The sequence below is a fragment of the Schistocerca piceifrons genome, chromosome 7 (genome assembly GCF_021461385.2).
Source record: "Schistocerca piceifrons isolate TAMUIC-IGC-003096 chromosome 7, iqSchPice1.1, whole genome shotgun sequence".
NCBI classification, from domain to species: domain Eukaryota; kingdom Metazoa; phylum Arthropoda; class Insecta; order Orthoptera; family Acrididae; genus Schistocerca; species Schistocerca piceifrons.
In genome coordinates this window covers 185,730,901-185,752,810 of record NC_060144.1, presented here as the reverse complement: position 1 = coordinate 185,752,810, position 21,910 = coordinate 185,730,901, and the positions used below count along the sequence as shown (strand labels likewise).

The 21,910-nt window shown below is 42.8% G+C and overlaps 1 protein-coding gene and 1 non-coding gene across 2 annotated transcripts in view; one reads left to right on the top strand and one right to left on the bottom strand.

Annotated features, from left to right (window-relative positions):
* Positions 1-21,910, bottom strand: part of LOC124805539 (protein goliath) — a 663,220-nt gene that overhangs the window by 353,887 nt on the left and 287,423 nt on the right. The window lies entirely within an intron of this gene.
* Trnat-ugu lies at positions 1,253-1,327 on the top strand. Its single transcript has one exon. It is a non-coding gene; the product is annotated as a tRNA-Thr (tRNA).

Below are 21,910 nucleotides of genomic sequence, written 5' to 3'. Positions count from 1 at the left end.
ATCTCATAAAATATGGAAATCAATAAGCTCTCAGTAGAAGAGATTTGTTTCGTAGTATCCAAGATGGTGAAGTGCTCACAGCTCTTAAGATATAGGTTTTAGAGACTACGTTCAGCAGACACTTTGTTTCGATCGTTCTTGTTATATTCCTGAATACTATTCCTCCTGGTATACCCTGTATATACCAGCGTCATACAAACGCTGCAAGAGAGGCATTGTGCATAACAGTGTGATTTACTATTGAAATTCCGAGAAGAATCAAACAGCATATTGCTTCGTCCGGTAAGTATATCACGATAAGACGATGTAAGTAAAACTGTAGAGATTACGTCTCATACGAATGCTTTCCATCAGTAGTTTTTCCTGCACATCATTCGTAACGGGAGCAGCAAGGTGGGATGTTACAGTGGTACGCGAAGTACTTTTCGTCATACACTAAGGTGATTTGCGAAATTTTGATGTGCACGTAGATTGACAGAGAGTCACTCTTCCTCACTCAGCTAAATCCAGCGTCATGAAATGATAATTAAATGGACACCCTAGCTGCAAAGAGGCGTTGATATACTTCATTGGGGGCATGTTGAAACTGTGTGCCCCGACCGGGATCTCCTGCTTACATGGCAGACTCTCTATCCATCTGAGCCACCGAGGGCACAGAGGATAGTGCGCCTGCAGGGACTTATCCCTTGCACGCTCCCCGTGAGACCCAGATTCCCAACATGTCCACACCACTACATTCGTAGTGCGCCCAATAGATGTTTGCCCACCATACTCATTACTCGTGGCAGATTAATCTACCAAGTCCCGTACGAGTTCGGGCATATCATGTGCGTTCGCACAAGAAGGTCAATAGCCGGGAAGCCATATTTTGACTATATATGACGGTAGTATCAGTTCCCGAAAGAACAGTTACCGTTGATGACCATGCAGCTTTGCTAGAATAAAATGATAATTAAATGATAATTAAATGGACACCCTAGCTGCAAAGAGGCGTTGATATACGTCATTGGGGACATGTTGAAAATCAGTGCCCCGACCGGGACTCGAACCCGGGGTCTCCTGTTTACATGGTAGACGCTCTATCCATCTGAGCCACCGAGGGCACAGAGGATAGTGCGCCTGCAGGAACTGATCCCTTGCACGCTCCCCATCTATTAGGCGCACTGCGAATGTAGTGGTGTGGACATGTTGGGAATGTGGGTCTCATGGGGAGCGTGCGAGGATAACTCCCTGCAGGCGCGCTATCCTCTGTGCCCTCGGTGGCTCAGATGGATAGAGCGTCTACCATGTAAGCAGGAGACCCCGGGTTCGAGTCCCGGTCGGGGCACACATTTTCAACATGTCCCTAATGAAGTATATCAACACCTCTTTGCAGCTAGAGTGTCCATTGAATTATCATTTCATTGTACCAAAAGATGCATGGTCATCAACGGTAACTGTTCTTTCGGGAACAGATACTACCGTCATATATAAATCCAGCGTCGTTAGTCGGCCCCAAATTTAGTAGGTTTCTTTACAAGGACGATGCTGTCCTTTTAATTGAGAGCGAGGCTGTCAAGGTGAACTTCACGTCCTCGCTGGGAACTTTAACAGCCTGGCCTTACGATCTGATAAGTGTGATAGTCGCTGTCACCTTGAGTGAGGTCCGGTAAAGGCGGGAGTTCAGGAATCCTGCCTCAAAAGCGCCGAGTGTCTACTGCCACCTGCTCCCCGAGTCGTCCGGGAAATCTCGCAGATCCATGCCCATTTATACCCTCCAATCAGCGTGGGCCATTTGTTTGTGCCAATGATGTCATCGGTGTGGAACGCGACCGGTTCTCAGGCTGCTCACAGAGCAATGTCGGATGCAACAACAACTGCGAAGCCAAGTCGTTTGCTGCCAATGAAACTCTGAACAGAAATGTGTCACAAGATTACTGAATTAACTTCGAAAGTAGTCTCATTTTCTGTCTTTGGATTTCTGTAGGTGGAAATGCCTCAGTCTGGTCGCACTTCTATTCACTTCGACTTCTGATTGCACTAGCTCATCGGTAGAGAGGTACAGGAGCGTGATGTGAATTAAACGACAACCTAGGATACTTTACTTGTTGCTATTTATTACCGATGCTAATATTATTGATTACAAAACGTCATGGTTAAGCTTTTCTGCAAAATAAGATACCAAGTCACACTGATCATAATTTTCCCCCGCATGTAGCCGATTCTTAGCATATCACTGCGTTACTCATTTACACAACACTGAAAGAGGAACCATCGTTCTCTGACTGACATCCAAGAATTCAGTATTGCTCTTCCGCAAAATGACCTATCTGATGTGGATGAAGCAGGTATATAGCCTTTTTCAATAATGAGAGAACCCCATTAAATTCACCCGACGCACCAAAAGTCTACATCTGCATCCATGTCAGTACTCTACAATTCACAATTAAGTTCCTGGCATAAGGATCATGTAACTAGCTTCAAACTTTTCTCTACCATTCCACACACTACAGCGCGCCAGAAAAACGAACACTTAAGTCTTTCTGTGCAGGCTCTTATTTCTCTTATTATGTTATCATGATCATTCCTTCGTATGTAGGTGGGCACTAATTAGTATTTTCTTTGATGAGAAAGTTTGTGATTGAAGTTTCACGAGAAGATCCTGCCGCAACGAGAAACGCATTTGTTTTAATCATTACCACCCCAATTCGTGAATCATTTCCGTGGCATTCTTACCGCTGTTTCGCGATAATACAAAACGAGCTGATCTCCTTTGAACTTTTCCGATGTCCTGCGTCAATTATATCTGATGCAGATCCCACTACTGCAATACTGCAGAGTACGACGAACAAGAGTAGTGTCAGCCGTCTCTTTAGTAAATCTTTTGCATTTTCTAAGTGTTCCACTAACAAATCGCAGTCTTTGGTTCGCTTTACCCACAATATTATCTATGTGGTCGTTCCAGTTTTAAGTTATTCGTAATTGTAATCCCTAAGTACTTAGTTGAATTCAGAGCCTTTAGATTTGTGCGACTTATCCCGTAACCGAAATTTGGCGGATGCCTTTTAGTAGCCATGTGGATGACTTCACACATTTCATTATTTATAGTGAATTGCCACTTTTCGCCCCTATGCATGTCGTGTCCAAGACATTTTGTAAATGGTTTTGATAATGTCATGACTTTACAAAACGGCAAAAGACAGCATAATCTGCAAATAACCTCAGATTATCTCCTGAGTCGTTTATGTAGATCAGTAACAGAAGAGCCGGCCGGTGTGGCCGTGCGGCTCTAGGTGCTACAGTCTGGAACCGCGTGACCGCTTCGGTCGCCGATTCGAATCCTGCCTCGGGCATGGCTGTGTGTGATGTCCTTAGGTTAGTTATGTTTAAGTAGTTCTAAGTTCTAGGAGACTGATGACCTCAGCAGTCAAGTCCCATAGTGCTCAGTGCCATTTGAACCTAGTAACAGAAGAGGGCCTTTAACACTTCCTCGTGGGACGCCAGATATTACTTCTGTTTTACTCAATGACTTTTCATCAATTACTGTGAAATGTGACCTCTAAATGACAGGAAACCACGAATCCAGTAGCACAACTGAGGCGATATTCCGTAATCACGCAATTTGATCAGAAACCGCTTGTCAGGAACGGAGTCAGAAGCCTTCCAGAAACCTAAAAATATGGAATCAGTTTATCATCCCCCGTCATAGAACTCAATAATTCGTCAGAATAAAGAGCTAGTTGTGCTTCACAGCAACGATATTTTCTGATTCGGTGTTGGCTGTTTGTCAATGAATTGTTTTCTTAGATGTAATTCATAATTTTAGAACACAGTATATGTTCTAAAATCCTACTGCGAATCGACGTTAGTGGTATGGGTCTGTATTCTCAGCGGATTACTCCTATTACTAGTCTTGAGTCCTGGTACGACCTATTCAACTTCCCAATCTTTAGGTAGGGACTAGGGAGCTGTTGTATATGACTGCTAAGTATCGAGTTATTGTATCAGCATACTTTGTGAGGAACCTAACTAGTACACAATATGGACTGGAGACCTTGCCTTTATGAAGTAATTTAAGTTGCTTCCCTACACTGAGGATATCTGTGTGTAAGCTACTCATGTTGGCAATTGTTCTTGAGTTGTGCAATATTTACGTCGTCTTCTGTGGTGAAATAATTTCGGAAAATTGTGTTCAGTAAATCTGCTTTGGTCGCACTGTGTCTTTTCGTGGTGTACTTTACATACGACCAGAATCTCTTTAGTGATCTTCTGCCAGATTTCGAGACGAGTTTCGTTGTGAAAACTTTTGTTACATTCAAGATCATGCTAAATTTCAAGTTTCTGTAAAACTTCGCCAGTCTTGGGGATTTCTGCGTTCTTTTAAATTTGGCATGCTCCTTTTTCGTTGCTTTTGCAAGTGTTCTGACCTGTTTTGTGTACCATCGGGGATCAGTACCATATCTTATTAATTCATTTGGTATATATCACTCGACTGCCGTCGATGCTATTTTCCTTGAATTTAAATCACGTTTGGTCAAAGCTAACCTAGTGCGACTGGAAGGAGTGGAAACTCACTCAAAGAAAGACATTAAATTTATTTTTACCTTGTTTCTAAACGGATATATTTTGTGTTTATTTTTGGTGGATTTGGTTGTTACGGTACTCAGTTCTGCTACAAAGACCTTTTGGTCACTAATTCCTATATCCATGATGACTCTCCATATAATATTGGGGACACCAAATTAAACTTACAGAGTTGATAACATTTTATGGTCTGTGGTTCGACACAGTACATACAATTTGGTACTAGATAGCTTGTAACTTCACTAACTTTGCCACTAACGAAACAGAATGAGAGAAGGCCAGAACACAATCAGGCGTATGAACAAGTTAGGATGCAATTAATGATAAAAATGTGAATTGGAATTATAAAATTCTTCATTCTTTTGAGAAAGGTCATTTTGAGGTGTTTCACTATAATTGCCGATTTGGGCTACGAAAATGTACGCAAGGTAGCCTACTTTGCATAATTCTAGTGGGTAACGCATAATACGAGCGAAATGTAATTTGTACAACCAAGCACTGAATTCAGTTCATGTTGGAAACTCCTGTTACACGTAGCAATTTCTGGATATATGATATTACAGCCTGTTTTACATGTTCTTGGTGAGTATTTTTACAACTAAGCGCAAACAGGTTTTTATGACGATAGAACACTAAGTTACCTGCGGGGGAACTCATATGCATAGCCGGGGAGTTTCCGTACAAGCCTTTCTAATGCATTCCTTTTGAGAATCAGTCTATACGAGGTCTGTTTAGAAAATTCTGAAACCTTGTCCACAATATTTTTCCACGCTTACTTTTTACTTATTGTGCATGGTCTCCTTCGAAATACTCTCCTACAAAATTGATAAACCGCCCCCAATGCCATTTCCATTTCCAGGAAGCAGTCTTCGTACGCCTCTTGCTGGATCGTGCGAAGCGCAGTCTGCAAATATTCCTTTATCCGGTCTATCGTTGCAAATCTTCGTCCTTTTAACGGGGATTTCAACAATGTAAACAAAGAGAGTCTGCGGGGGCCAGGTCTGGAGAGTACGGAGGTTGAGACATCACACTGATTTCGTTTTTCTGCAATAGTCACGCACCAATAGGGATGAATGTGCGGGTGTGTTACCGTGATGCAAGAGCCATGGATTGTCTCGCCATATTTCAGGCGGTTTCCTTCTCCCATTTTCTCGTAGGCCGTCCCGACAGCACCATCGATTAACAGTTTGTCGCTGTGGCACGAATTTCGGTGACGTTCCTGACGTGAGCATCGTCTGTAGGCGTCGTGAACGAGGGACATCTTGAACTTCCGTCCGGCCAATTTAAAACCGTATTAACCTAAGACCGAGTACGGTTTAAGCACTCATCTCCGGAGCATTCCTGCTTCATGTGATGTGTGTCTGGTACGGCTTAAGTACTCATCTCCGGAGCATTCCTGCTTCATGTGATGTGTCTCTGGAAAGGTTTTCTTGAGTTTCACGCAAAATTTAATGCAGACGCGTTGATTCTTTACCTTTACCCTCAAAATTTGCAAACTGTATCACACAGCGTTCTAATAAATTCAGGATTCAAAAATAACTAACAGACATACAACAACGAAACTCCCGGCAGTTACTCGTTAAACACAGGCGTGTGTAGGGATGCCAACCTTCGCTCCAACGCACCAGTGGTGAAAATTCACGAATGTTCCGCAAGTTTTGAACACAACACAGCATGTCATTCTCAATGGAGAGAAGTCTTCCGAAGTAAGAGTGATTTCAGGTGTGTCGTAGGATCGTTGCTAGTCACAATATACATAAATGACCTTGTGGATGACACCGGAAGTTCACTGAGGCTTTTTGCGGATGATGCTGTGGTATATCGAGAGGTTGTAACAATGGAAAATTGTACTGAAATGCAGGAGGATCTGCAGCGAATTGACGCATGGTGCAGGGAATGGCAATTGAATCTCAACGTAGACAAGGGTAATGTGCTGTGAATACATAAAAAGAAAGATCCCTTATCATTTAGCTATAATATAACAGGTCAGCAACTGGAAGGAGTTAATTCCATAAATTATCTGCGAGTAGGCATTAGGAGTGATTTAAAATGGCATGGTCATATAAAGTTCATCGTCGGTAAAGCAGATGCCAGACTGAGATTCATTGGAAGAATCCTAAGGAAATGCAATCAGGAAACAAAGGAAGTAGGTTACAGTACGCTTGTTCGCCCACTGCTTGAATACTGCTTAGCAGTGTGGGATCCATACCAGATAGGGTTGATAGAAGAGATAGAGAAGATCCAACGGAGAGGCAGCGCGCTTCGTTACAGGATCATTTAGTAATCGCGAAAGCGTTACGGAGATGATAGATAAACTCCAGTGGAAGACTCTGCAGGAGAGACGCTCATTAGCTCGGTACGGGCTTTTGTTAAAGTTTCAAGAACATACCTTCACCGTGGAGTCAAGCAGTATATTACTCCCTCCTACGTACATCTCGCGAAGAGACCATGAGGATAAAATCAGAGAGATTAGAGCCCACACAGCGGCATACCGACAATCATTCTTTCCACGAACAATAGGAGACTGGAATAGAAGGGAGAACCGATAGAGGTACCGAAGTTACCCTCCGCCACACACCGTCAGGTGGCTTGCGGAGTATGGATGTAGATGTAGACCTCATACAGTACACTTTGTAAAGACGAATCGGCTACATGTCGGATGAAAGGCGCGACAGACTAACAGAATGACGTGTTTCAGGGTCTCAGATAACTTTTATCATCGGAAGTATCTCAACTCTGGGTCGTAAATCTCTCACTCGCGATCTCTGAACTTTGTCAGCGATAGCCAAGGGGATTCGGCGCCCGGGCCCGTGGACACTTTATCGGAAATTCGTACCCGTCTTCCTGGCGCCTGCGAAGCGGCAGCAGGGCTTGTGCCACCGTCCAAAAGCCTCGGTGAGGCGACACAGTTTCCTTTTAGCGCCGCTAGCAGCGCACTTTATGCCGTTCGCCTTGGCGACGGCCATCGTAAAATTCAGTCGCCAGCAGCTCCCGTATCGCACAGCACTCGCGCAGCTGACTGCAAGGCGCTCTACACGCCGTGCACCGTCCCACGGCGCGCCAGGAAGTTTCATATCAGCGCACACTCCGCTGCAGAGTGAAAATCTCATTCTGGAAACATCCCCCAGGCTGTGGCTAAGCCATGTCACCGCATTATCCTTTGTTCCAGGAGTGCTAGTTCTGCAAGGTTTGCAGGAGAGCTTCTGTGAAGTTTGGAAGGTAGGAGACAAGGTACTGGCAGATGTAAAGCTCTGAGGACAGGGTGTGAGTCGTGCTTGGGTAGCTCAGATGATAGAGCACCTGCCTGCGAAAGGCAAAGGTCCCGAGTTCGAGTCTCGGTCCCATACACAGTTTTAATCTGCCAGGAAGTTTCATACCAGCGCACACTCCGCTGCAGAGTGAAAATTTCATTCTGGAAATTCAGTCATTGTTAAGCCCCTCATCTAAGGAGTTACAGTTCCTCTGTCGAAAACGGGGTGTGTCCATGACGGAAATCTTACATTTTGCAAATCTGATCTGAAAACAAACAATCGATGTTCTTAATCTGTAGGGCATTGAGTATGGAGAAACTACAGTGTTTTGAAATTGACAAAATTCTGGTCATGTTTCTTGCAATAACTAATGAATAAACTAAAATAAAAAGACTTGTTTGGATTTCGTTGAATGGCAACTGGTATAACAGCGCTGCGATGTTTTCCGGAGAACGTACAGTCGGTAAGCGAGGTCGTTTCCCTTCGAATAAGCTGCCTTCTTCAAGTTTTCTCATTAATCGGAGAATTGTGTTCTTTGATGGAGCCCAAAGCGTGTGGAATATTCCCCTAAACCTTCTTTGCGTTAATATGATACTTTTCAATTCAGCCTCAAGGAGAACTGCCTTGACACGCTAGTGAACAGATAAGCGTCAATGCTCGGCCACTTCGAAACAAGGGACTGGCGACATTTGCAGCAAGACGACCCCTAACGACATTTCCATGGAACAAACGTGGGAGCGAAATTTGAATGAAATATAACAAGAGGTACAATTTTTATTTAGTCTTAAAGTGTGTGAACTATTCGTGCTTCATCCAGTAAGAAATCTATCCATGATGCATGTTAACATACATCGTTACTTTCAATGGGTTTTTCGAAGTTAGCTCGAGTACGCTGGGGGTGCCCGAAGCTAGCAATTGCCGGTGGCTGAAGCTGCAAATGACAATTGTGCCTTTTTCCACGGAATAATGAATGCTGTCCAGAATACTCCAGTATGGTTTAGGGCGAAAATTTCCGCAGGCATCGGCTTTATAATGTTGTAATTGTTCTGCTAGGGGGAAGTGCTTCTAGTTTGACACAGTTTTCCATTAAAAGCCGCTGTGACGCAGACGTGATTCTATTTGAACCGGGCGAAAGCCGAAAGCGTGTCTTTCCTTTTAAATAATTTCTTTTCATTGAGACCAGAAAGTGCTTTTTCGCTTCCAGAGAATTACTAAATTTTTCCTGAGATGAAGAGTTATTAATGTCTGCATATACCGAGAAAGCAGGTTAATTAGTGACAATGCTATAAGCAGATTTAATTTTCCTTCTTCAGATTAGGAGATAATAAATTGAGAGAAGATGCAAAATAGTCGACGAAAGATTTATTTTGTTTTTGTTTTGGAACTGTGACGTAGTTCGCACTAGGGCGCGGGTTTTAGTAAATTTCAATGAGCAACAGAAATTCTGAGTAGAAAATATTCGTGCATATCGTATCGCAAGTAACCAAAATGCTATTTATCAAGGAAAAGAATAATTTATTTTATGTAGCTAATCGTCGTTGTAAATATTCTTCTGCCAGTAGTTACGTTTATGGCTGAATATTTAAAGTAACTCAGCATTTCTAGGCCCTGCCATATTACTGAAAGCCGCGCCTGGTAGCCTTTCGGTCTGGGGCGCCGTATCACGGTTTGTGCGGCTTCCCCCGTCGGAGGTTCGAGTCCTCCCTCGGGCGTGTGCGAGTGTGTGTGTGTGTGTGTGTGTGTGTGTGTGTGTGTGTGTGTGTGTGTGTGTGTGTCAGGCCGATTTCCTTCCCCATCCTTCCCTAACCCGAGCTTGTGCTCCGTCTCTAATGACCTCGTTGTCGACGGGACGTTAAAAAACACACACACACACACACACACACACACACACACTCTACGAAGAGAAGTTAGTAACGAATTGCAGTTTGTCTGCGATGAGCTATTGAAGTCGAGAGGACCGTGGCAGAAATAGCTCTGCAGTTTCTCATCTTGCTTGGGACCGTAAAACTTAAATTATTACCTGTAAATCTGTTGCAGGAAAGTAGCAATTCCTCGCATATGGTTACCTCTATGCATTTCCCTGAAAAGTTAATTTTCAGTGATCAAATGGTTCAAATGGCTCTGAGCACTATGGGACTTAGCATCTGAGGTCATCAGTCCCGTAGACTTAGAACTACTTAAACCTAACTAACCTGAGGACATCACACATATCCACGCCCGAGACAGGATTCGAACCCGCGATCGTAGCAGCAACGTGGTTCCGGACTGAAGCGCCTAGAACCTCTCGGTCACAAAGGCCGGCTTTCAGTAAACATTTTGGACATTTGTGGTAAGGACTACGGGACCAAACTGCTGAGGCCATCGGTCCCTAGGCTTACGCACTACTTAATCTAACTTAAACTTACACTAAGGACAACACACACGATTTAGGGAAATCACGGAAAACCTAAATCAGGATGGCTGGAGACGGGATTGAACCGTCGTCCTCCCGAATGCGAGTCCAGTGTGCTAACCACTGCGACACCTCGCTCGGTATCTTCGTAGAGAGCAGTCATAAAATATATTTCTCGATTTAACAGCGACCAGCTATCAAATAATTAGGTCACCAGAATCAGTGATGTCAATAATAATTAGCAGTTTACCGATTTCTGAGCATTATACTCATCCCGAAACCGGAACAGTTAATCTATATTCAACAGGAACACTTACATTTATACACTGACGGTTCACTTTGTTCAGCTCAACTACCAAAAGACGCGAATTACCATTACGTGAATTATCATTACGCGAGTTGCACCTAACACCAGCAACAAGACAGCTTAATTCTCTTATATACTGTACATTGCGACAATCTTGAGAGTGAGTTTTCGCTACGAAGTTGTCCGAAAATATTCCAATTTTCCGTATGTCCATGACAGAATCTTATTACCTTTGCATTCGTGCTCTTGGAGTAATAAGTTAATTTTTTTCCTTTCGACTAGATTGCTTATGTTTGAGTGTAGTTCACCTACCAATCGCGCAAGGTAAAAATTTAAAAGATATCTGGCAAGGCTATTGATGAGATTAGGAAAGAGTTGTTGTGTCTACCTTCAGCGACCTTCCTTCCAAGAAAAACGGCGAGGTAAAGAGATTAAAACGCGTTTATGGAAATGCGCAAAAACTAAAGTTCTCAACGACCATGTTCATGAACAGCATTCTAGAAACGTTAAGGTTTGTCACCTTTAAAAACGCAGAGAAAGAATTGAATTCTATTGGATAGTGATACCAGTTAATTTTAGTTTTATTTTAAATCGTATTCTTGGAACAGAAAGTTGAGAATTTGTGTGAGATGACTATAAATTGACTTCAGCAAAGGTAAAGACACCAGAGTAACAAGTTTTGACGTAGCGCTTATTAATGGAAACTGAAACTTACGAAAAATCAAGACACTCTGATAGGATCTGTTGGGCTATAAAATGCGTTTGACGATGTAAAATTTTGTAAGAAATTCATAATTCTCGAGGAAATAGAAGTAAACTGTATGGAAAGAAGGGTAATATTCACTGAGGTGACAAAAGTCATGAGACGCCTCCTGATATTGTCAGGATAATTACTGTTTTTTTTTCCTGGCATAGTGCAGCAACTAGACGTGGCCTGAACAGGTCGTTGCAAGCTGCCTCTCCAGTCGTCCATAATTGCGAAAGTGATGCCGGTGTACGACTTTGTGCACGAATCTGCACGAATTGACCTCTCGACTACGTCCCACAAATGTTCTATGGGATCAATGTCTGGCGATCTGGGTGGCCAAATCGTTCTTTCGGACAGTCCAGAACATTCTTCGAACGAATTGCGAACAATTGTGGGCCGGTGACATGGCGCATTGGCATCCATAAGAATTCCATCATCGTTTGGGAACGTGAAGACCACGAATGGCTGCAAATAGTATCCAGTTAGCGGAACATAACTATTTCCAGTCAACGATCTGTTCAGATGTACCAGAGGACCCAGTCCATTTCTTGTAAACACTGCCGACACCATTTGGAACAACCACCAGCTTGCACAGTACCTTACTGGCAACCTGGATTCCTACGGTCTGCACCACATTCGAACCCTGTTTTCAGCTCCTAACAACTGAAATCGGCACTCATCTGACCAGGTCACGGTTTTCCAATCATCTAGGGTCGAACCGATATGGTCACGAGCCCAGGAGGGGCTCTGGGAATGATGTCGTACTTTTAGCAAAGGACTCGCGTCAGCCGTGTGGTGCCATTGCTCCTCAACACCAAATTCTACTGCGCTGCCCTAACGGATACGTTCGTCGTACATCCTACACTGATTTCTGTAATTACTTCACGCAGTATTGTTTGTGTATTAGCACTGATGACTGTACGCAAACGCAGCTGCACTCGGTCGTTTGAGAGAAGTTCGTCGGCCACTGCGTCGTCCGTGGTGAGAGGTAATGCTTGAAATGTGGTATGTTGCATGTGAACCGGAGACCTAGAAACGACGGAGAAGCTCCGTCCCCGCCGCAGCCGCAGTGGTCCACAACACAACGACGACTACCGCAGTCCACTTCACCCCTCCGCCGCCCCACACCGAACCCAGGGTTACTGTGTGGTTCGGCTCCCGGTGGACCCCCCAGGGAACGTCTGACACCAGACCAGTGTAACCCCAAATGTTTGCGTGGTAGAGTAATGGTGGTGTACGCGTACGTGGAGAACTTGTTGCGCAGCAGTTGCCGACATAGTGTAACATAGTGTAACTGAGGCGGAATAAGGGGAACCAGCCTGCATTCTCCGAGGCAGATGGAAAACCACCTAAAAACCATCCACAGTCTGGCCGGCTCACCGGACCTCGACACAAGTCCGCCGGGCGGATTCGTGCCGGGGACCAGGCGCGCCTTCCCGCCCGGAAAGCCATGCGTTACACCTCTTGGCTAACCGGGCGGGCCTTGAAATATGGTACTCCCAGCACACTCTTGACAATGTGGATCTCGGAATACTGAATTGCCTAATGATTTCCAAAATGGAATGTCCCTGTTTCTGGCTCCAAAACTACCATTCCGCATTCAAAGTTTGTTCATTCCAGTCGTGCAGCCTTAATCACGTCGGACAACTTTTCACATGAGTCACCTGAGTGCAAAGGACAGCTCGGCTAGTGCACTACCCTTTTACGCGATGAATACGTGATACTGCCGCCATCTGTATATGTGCATATCGCTATCCCATGATTTTTGTCACCTCTCAGTTTATGTACGAGAAAGAAAAGTGCAAGAAAGAAAAGTGCAAGAAAGAAAGGAAAAGAAGTAGAGTGGATATAAAATGTAGACTGTCAGTGGCAAGAAAAGCGTTTCTGAAGAAGAGCAATTTGTTAACATCGAGTATAGATTTAAGTGTCAGGAAGTCGTTCCTAAAAGTATTTGTATGGAGTGTAGCCATGTACGGAAGTGAAACGTGGAAGATAAATAATTTAGACAAAAAGAGAATAGAAGCTTTCGAAATATGGTGCTATAGAAGAATGCTGAAGGTCAGATGGTAGATCACATAACTAATGAGGAGGTATTGAATAGAACTGGGGAGAAGAGACATTTGTGGCACAAATTGACTAGAAGAAGGGATCGGTTGGTAAGGCATATTCTGAGGCATCGAGGGATCACCAATTTAGTATTGGAGGGCAGCGTGGAGGGTAAAAATCGTAGAGGGAGACCAAGAGATGAATACACTAAGCAGATTCAGAAGGATGTAGGTGGCAATAAGTACTGGGACATGAAGCAGCTTGCACAAGATAGAGTAGCATGGAGAGCTGCACCAAACCAGTCTCTGGACTGAAGACAACAACAACAAAGAAAAGAGAACAATGAGGACGGGAAACCAAGAAGGAACTGTGCAGATTAAATAGTGGTGGAAGATAGGGAAGCCGCCCTTGGCCCCTATTGTTCAATCTACACATCGAAGGAGCAATGACGAAAGTAAAAGAAAGGTTCACGATATGTTTAGAATTCGCAATGAAAAGATATCAGTGATAAGATTCATTTATGCATTGCCATCCTCCGCAAAGATGAGTAAGTAATGCAGGAGCTGTTGAATGAACTAGACAGTGCGGCTGTTTTCTGGACCCAGAACACGCCTCCCTGTCGGGAAGTACAGACGGCTTACGCTGCTGGTGACCGCCGACCGCCTGGCAGCTTCCGTGCGGCTACAGCCGGAAATAGAGAATATCGACGATTTTTGCCTGTCATCAACGTTAATCCTGGCAATATTATCTGTCTCAGGGATTCCAATACTAGCTAGAGTGTTTTAATTTCAAGTTTGAAGTCGGATAACAAACGACAGCCTGTTTATTGCCTTCTGCCCAAGCGACCCAGCGGTTCAGTCGTGGCGCCGAAGCGGATCGTCCGTGGCGGGATGGGATGGGATGGTAGCCGAGGGCAAGGTGCCAAACGTGCCTCGCTGCGAGGCTGTCGCGTAAGAGTCGCCCACTCGCTGTTCCCAGCTGGCCTCCGAAATCCGTGCCAGCGCCGCATCGCGGAACAGGTTAGAAGAATTCATTGCCTCCGACTCCAATCTTACTTTGAAATCTCACTCTGCTTACATACAGACGAAACCCGTAGGAAATACGCTTGATCATGCTGTGGTGCTTCCACAACTGGTTAATATGAATGTCAAGAAAACCATCACAGCTATTATTTTAGGAGCATTTATCAAGCCAAGAGCTGTTTTTTCCATACGAACATCCTCAGATGACCAGCAGTTCTATACGACACGGATTATGCTGAAAGCTGCTATATAAAATAAGCGTAATACACAAATTAACTGTCATTGGAATATTCACCAACAGTAATCGTTAATAACAAAAAAAAAAAAAATGACCAGGTGCGAGTGGGACTCGCGCACTTATTAGTTCATCCTTCCGGAAATAGAGAATATCGACGATTTTTGCCTGTCATCAACGTTAATCCTGGCAATATATCGGTCTCAGGGAATCCAATACTAGCTGGACTGTTTTAATTTCAAGTTTGAAGTCGGATAACAAACGACAAACGAAACAGTTTTGTATATGAAGATGGTATCAGTTGGTTGGTTAGTTAGTTAGTTAGTTAGTTAGTTAGTTAGTTACGTGTTCCAGCGACCAATAGGACGGAAAAACCGTTATGATGTGGAACGTGTCAAATGCACAAGGAATGCGCACAGGAAGCAAGGGTTTTTTTTTTTTACATTATAGTGTTACACCTAAATATTTCTATTATCTATCCCATTCCCTTAAATGGCACAAAATGCATATATTATATCTCCAGATTTATTTACTCATATTCAAGAATTCATCTATGGTATAGGAGGAGTTGTCAAGGAGGTATGATTTCAATTTGTTATTGAAACTATTACTGCTGTCTGTCAGACATTTTATTTCATCGGGTAATTTATCAAAAAGCTTTATAGCAGCATATTTTACCCCTTCCTGTGCCAAAGATAGGTTAAGTAAAGGATAGTGGAGGTCTTTCTCTTTTCTGTTATTGTTATCATGAATGTCGCTGTTGATTTTAAACTGGTCCATGTTGTTGAGAAAAAGTTTCATTACTGAGTAAATGTACTGTGAAGCAGTTGTAAGAATTCCCAACCTTCTAAACAGATGCCTACAAGATATGCGGCTATAAACCCCACACACTATTCTAACTACTTTCTTTTGAGCAGTGAATACCTTTTGCCTAAGCGCTGAGTTGCCCCAGAATATTATTCCGTATGACATCAGAGAGTGGAAGTACGCAAAGTATGTTAGCTTACTAATTTCTACATCCTCAAAATTGGCAATTATTCTGATTGCAAAAGTTGCTGAACCTAGTCGCTTTAGGAGATCCAAAATATGACTTTTCCAATTAAGATTCTCATATATTTGTACACCCAAAAACTTAGTATATTCTACCCTGGATACTGACTTCTTTTGATGTGTGATGTTTATTGAAGGAATTATACTTCTTGCAGCAGAAAATTGGATGTACTGTGTTTTTTCAAAGTTCAGAGCAAGCCCATTTGCAGAAAACCAATTAATAACTTTTCCAAAGACCTTATTTGTATCATTTTCTATCGGACTTTCTTTTACTAGATTAATAATTATGCTTGTATCATCAGCAAACAGTGACAGTTCAGCATTTTGTTCCACATAAGAAAGGAGGTCATTCACATACATCAAGAACAGGAGGGGACCCATGATCGAACCTTGTGGAACACCTAATGTAATTTCACCCCAGTTAGATGAAGTGGCAAACTCCTTTGAATCACTTGAAGCATATAAAGAGACTTTTTGCTTCCTGTTCTGTAGATATGACTTAAACCACTCATATGCTGTTCCATTTATACCATAGAACTGTAATTTCTCTAGCATAATGTTATGGTTCACACAATCAGATGTTTCGGATTAGTCACAGAATATTCCTACTGGTGACATTTTACTATTTAAAGACTCTATTACATGGACAGTGAAATTGTATATTGCTGTCTCAGTGGAACAGAATTTCTGAAATCCGAACTGTGATTTACTAAGTATTCTATTACTGTTGAGATAGCTAACCACTCTTGACTACATTACTTTCTCAAAGATTTTTGAAAATGCTGTAAGCAAGGATACTGGTCGGTAATTATTGACATCTGTGGTTTCCCCCTTTTTGTAGAGAGGCCTGACAATGACATATATTTTAACCTGTCTGGAAAAATACCCTGAGTCAGTGATGCATTACATATGTGACTCAAAAATCAGCTGTCATTGCTCCACACTGTTTTAATAACTTGTTAGAGATGTCGTCTACTCCAACAGAACATTTATTTTTCAAAGATTTAATAATTTTCCTTATTTCACAAGAGGTTGTTGTCCGAAAGAACAAATACCATATATAAGGCTCACCGGCCATTTGACCATCTTCTTCTGTGCGGATGCACAAACAGTGCCCGAACTCGGCAAAAAGCCGCGAGTAATAATGGGCAGGGGCACGATGAATATAGTGCGGGTCAATAAGTTCCGAATGTGGGTATCACGGGAGGCGTGCCAGAGGTAAGTCCCTGCAGTCGCACTATCCTCTGTGTCCTCAGTGGCTTATATGGATAGAGCGTCTGCCATGTAAGCAGCAAATCCTGGGTTCGAGTCCCGGTCGGGCCACACATTTTCCGGTGTCCTCGTTGACTTATATCAACGCCTGTATGCAGCTAGGGGATATTCATTTCATTGAAATAGTTTTGTCTGATATAATTACAAATTAACAGTTTTCTGATTTTTTCCTTTACTTGTACTGTGAAATTTTGATTCTTGCCACATTTCACAATTCTAGTCCAACGTAAAGCACAAAATAGGTTTCCATGAGAGAGTTTTCGATTATCAAAATATGTGACATAAATGTCTGTACCATTTGACTGCATTAACTTAGAAGCTTACATTTATGTATGATAACGTTAACGGATTATGGACCTTAATATGCAACAAATTTCAATTTGGTAAGTCTACCCGTTCCTGAGAAGTCACGGACTGTGCTGCTGCTCCCGGCGGAGGTTCGAGTCCTCCCTCGGGCATGGGTGTGTGTGTGTGTTTGTCCTTAGGATAATTTAGGTTAAGTAGTGTGTAAGCTTAAGGACTGATGACCTCAGCAGTCAAGTCACATAAGATTTCACACACATTTGAACATCGTTCCTGAGAAAAAGGGTTCTTAACAGAGAGACAGCCAAGTGATCCTATAAATTTTCCGACTGAGGGCGGAACCCTAAAAACTGCTGAAATATACCGGTTGCTTATCCGCCCACTGAAATGTTCTAAGGTGTATCTTGGACTACGGTGAGTACAATGTTTCACCTAGTTGACTGTGTTTGGTATAAACACAGCTACAACAACATGCGACGCTATACTCGGCCGCCTAGACAGGGCCGCTCAACGAAACAAGCACACGTGTAAACATCCTGCTTGCGGGTCCAGTAAAGTGCGTCCAGTGACATTTGTGCCCAGAAAAAGAATGTCTGCTATAACCCCTGTGCGAAGACCGAGACTCGCCCACAGGTAGAAAAGCCGAAGGCTCCCACGTGGTGTACTGACAAAGGCAGCTCGAAACGGTAATGCCAATCAGGAGTGATGACAGTTTTATTTTCTGTCAGATGCAATAACAAAAAAAAAATAATACTTACAATAAGTTCTTCCGTAAGTGCACTGGAAATCATAAAAACCAAATTACAAACACGGAGAACGAAGTCTTTCGCGACGGCATTTATATGTAAAACATTCTCGGTTTCCTTGCCGCGTCAATTCGGGATAAAATGTCAAGCTTTCGACGATTACCTCTATCGTCATCGTCAGGAGCAACTGACTGTCTTTACTGCTGCTGTGGTAGCCTTTTTCTTTATATAGCCCGTGGACGGCTTCTGATTGGTCGGCCGTCCACGGGCTATTAAGGAAAAAAGGCTACCACAGCAGCAGTAAAGACAGTCAATCGCTCCTGACGATGACGATGGAGGTAGTCGTCGAAAGCTTGACATTTTATCCCGAATTGACGCGGCAAGAAAACCGAGAATGTTTTACATACAAATACGGAGTTTAAAAATCGTTTCTCTTCTATTTTAAAATATGGTCCATACCCATGGATGGGCTTGTAGTACATGTAGTGAACATAAGATGCGTTGTCTTACGAACTAAACGGCCAGGGATATGCATGTGTATGGGTCATACAGGCTGTACCTAGCGTCTCCTCCCACGCATAGTACAGTCCAAATGCTGAAGTTTATTACTGAGCACCTACTGCCTACTATAACAGTTATCTTAAGCCACTCTGAGACGACCCCCTAGAAAAATTATAAATGACTGTGCTTAAACTGACACACAATATTTTTAGCGCAATGGAATCTGACTTTCAAAAATCCCTACAAAAGAATGGCCCTGACTAACAATAACCTATACCTTTCAAGAATCACATACCTCACAAAAATCTTTCTTACTCGAACTACTGCAATACCGCGAGCGCCACTACTACTGCCAGCTAACTAAAAGATTCTAACTACTGAAGGCACTAACTGCTGATAGGCATAGTCAGCAATTGAAAGATTTTGATAGAGAACAAACAAAGTATTTACCTTAATAATGTTCCAAAGTCATCATATATCAGTTCATGATACCCAATATTCCAAATTTACTCTTTCTGATGGACACACGTCAAGATCGTCCGCTCTCAACATTCAAAATTCCGCCATCTCTCTCCCCACATCCACCACTGCTGGCGGCTCACCTCCAACTTCGCAACGCTACGCGCTGTTAACAGCCAACTGCCCAACACTACAATAGCAAATTCCAACAATGCCAGCCACAGACTGCACACAGCACAGTCAGTGATTTTCATACAGAACGCTACATGGCGTTACCAACATAAAAACCTAAACAGCCTACTTACAACTCCTTAATCATAAGTGTTTTCCCTGAGACCTGGAAACAAGGCCAAATGAAGCCATTACCTAAAAAGGACCTTGCCACAGCTCCCTCTGATTACCGAGCTATTTGCATTCTTCCCGTACTGTTGACGGCCTTTGAGTATGTAGTCCACGACCAGCTAACAAACTAAACTACAAGTAACCTACGACACGAATACCAGTCAGGCTTCGGTAAACATCGCACCACATCTGCAGATGACCTGTAGATTGCCAAGGATGCACAAGAGGCAACTATCACGTGTTTCGCAGATTCAGCAAAGCCTTTGAGACTGTCGACTATGAGATTTTACTAATCAAACAGTAGCCTCAATTTCCTTTTAAGTGTTGTGCGATGTTTTCTTTCATACCTGACGGTTCGCCAGCAATGTTCAAGACTATAAGGTGACAATGGAGGCAGGTAATATCAGGCGTCCTCCAGGGTTCTGTACTAGGTCCTCTACTCTTTTCGTTGTACATAAATGACGTATCAGCAGTTTTTTCCTACTGCAAACACTACTTGTACGGTGATGACCTCCAAAACCAATAAACCTGAAGACAATTATCGAGAAGCTCAGTACTTAACTGTGTGAACTATCAAAATTGGCAGCGGATATAGGGTTGAAGATCAACCCATCCAAAACCCAAGAGGTATTGGTTTGCCAATCTAGGCTTATTAGTCCGAAATATCGGGAATCCCTATCATATTTAACCCTAAATGGGGCAGATATCAACCTCCCCTTCAGTAAAGAGCCTAGGAGTAATAATGGATGAAAATCTAAATTAGACTGAGCACGTAACTGCAGTGTGCAACAAGGCATCAGCATCTCTCTGTGCGCTACTAAAATGTAAAAAGCTCCTCCCTGTTGACCCGAAAAATAAACCTGCACAAACACTTATACTTCCAATTATTGATTGCAACAATATTACCCTGTAAGGCATTTCTCAGGAAAGGTCATGACGCCTGCAATTGGTTATGGTCGCCCATGTCCGTTATATTTGTGGTGTTCGGCTATTTGATCACATTTCACCATCATATCCTCGCTGCGTGCAGACAGGTGCAGAGATTTCCATGCCCTCTGTTCTGTTGCCTTCTCAATGTCCCTCATACCTTCTGAACAACATGGCAGAAACATCCGTTCCCAGCAGAGCAAAATCCTTTCTTTCTCGCTCCATCGTTCAGAAACTTTCTCGGAGTCCTTCTTAGTAGTAGGAACCCGACTGTGAAATAGCTTCCCACATGATATTTGAGAACTGCGTGACATCTCCAGCTTCACAAGACAGTTAAAGCCATATCTACTAAAGCAACAATAAGAATTACTGTACACACTCGTTACCCTTGTACATTCCTCTTTCCAGCCTCATCTACCTCATTTCCCAGTATTCTTAGCCGATGCACTCTCCTTAAATTTCCTTTTCTCCAGAACTCGCTATATCAGGAAACACCCGTTTTGTATACCCTTAAATAATTCTTTTATCTCTAATCATCATCATTATTGTTATTGTTATTGTTATTATTATTGTTATTACTATTATCACTACCAGTGGCAGCAGCTGCAGCAGTCCAAGTACTGCCAGTATTAACCCTTAACTACTATGGTCGTTCACAGGAACACAATTACTATGGAGGGGTCTCACAGACCGCATTTTTCTATTTTATATATCAAACCAGAATTTTGCTGAATATATATATAGTTTCTTGACTTCCAGTCATTCATTACACTTCTTAGAGGTGGCTTTTGTAGAAATTTGATTTTCCTTAAACACTGCGGTATTTTAAACTCTTCGACAACTAAAACAAAGCGAAATCTGGAGAATATTTTTATTTTATGACTTACGAAAATAACAGCAAATAGTTAGCTCTCTACTCACACATAGATTTTCATCAGAGGCATTATATTACAAATTGGCAATATAACTAAGTAGAAAAATCCCACATGACTTACGATAAATTGTGTGCGAAGTCAGCTTTCAGTTTACGACTCACTTTGCAATGTAGAGCGAATATTTCAGTCCATAAGTCTATGAATGGAGAAACTTTGATACCATTCCACTACTAAAATTACAAGTAAAAACTAAATACTTGGTCTCATGTGCCACTGAATCATACTTTAGTCAATTTCCACCTGCAAACACTTCACGCAGACCTTCCTGGAACACTGCAAACAAATCGGAGCACCACGCTGTTGACATGGATACCTTGTTTTCCTCTTCGGACGAGGAGGGCAAAAGGTGCACGTTTTTCGATTTTCGAATTCTTCTTTCAGTGTCTGAGGCTCATCTTGCAAGTGAAGACATCTGTCTCACATAACACACGTTGCACCGAAGGCCCAGCTTTCCCCGCCATGGAGAAACAGTAACATGCAACAAAAACGCGGCACGCAAACACTATGGTACGTCTGTGAGACCTCTCAAGGCTAATAATTACGAAACAAAGAGCAGCAACAATGCAAGAATGCTGGCACGTGTAGCTTGACAGCCAATAGGAAGGTACATGGAAGAGTCCATTTGGCTTTGCAGGGGTGTGAGAAATATCTCGACACAAAAATTAGTAGCGGTCTTAGAGATGGTCGATAGCAGTTAAGGGTTAACATTATTCGTTCACAGTCAGTATAATATACTCACACAGCCACTTCAGACTTTCAAATCATTTTAATATCAGTTGTCATACTAAAAGCGTTATTTCTTAGGTAACTA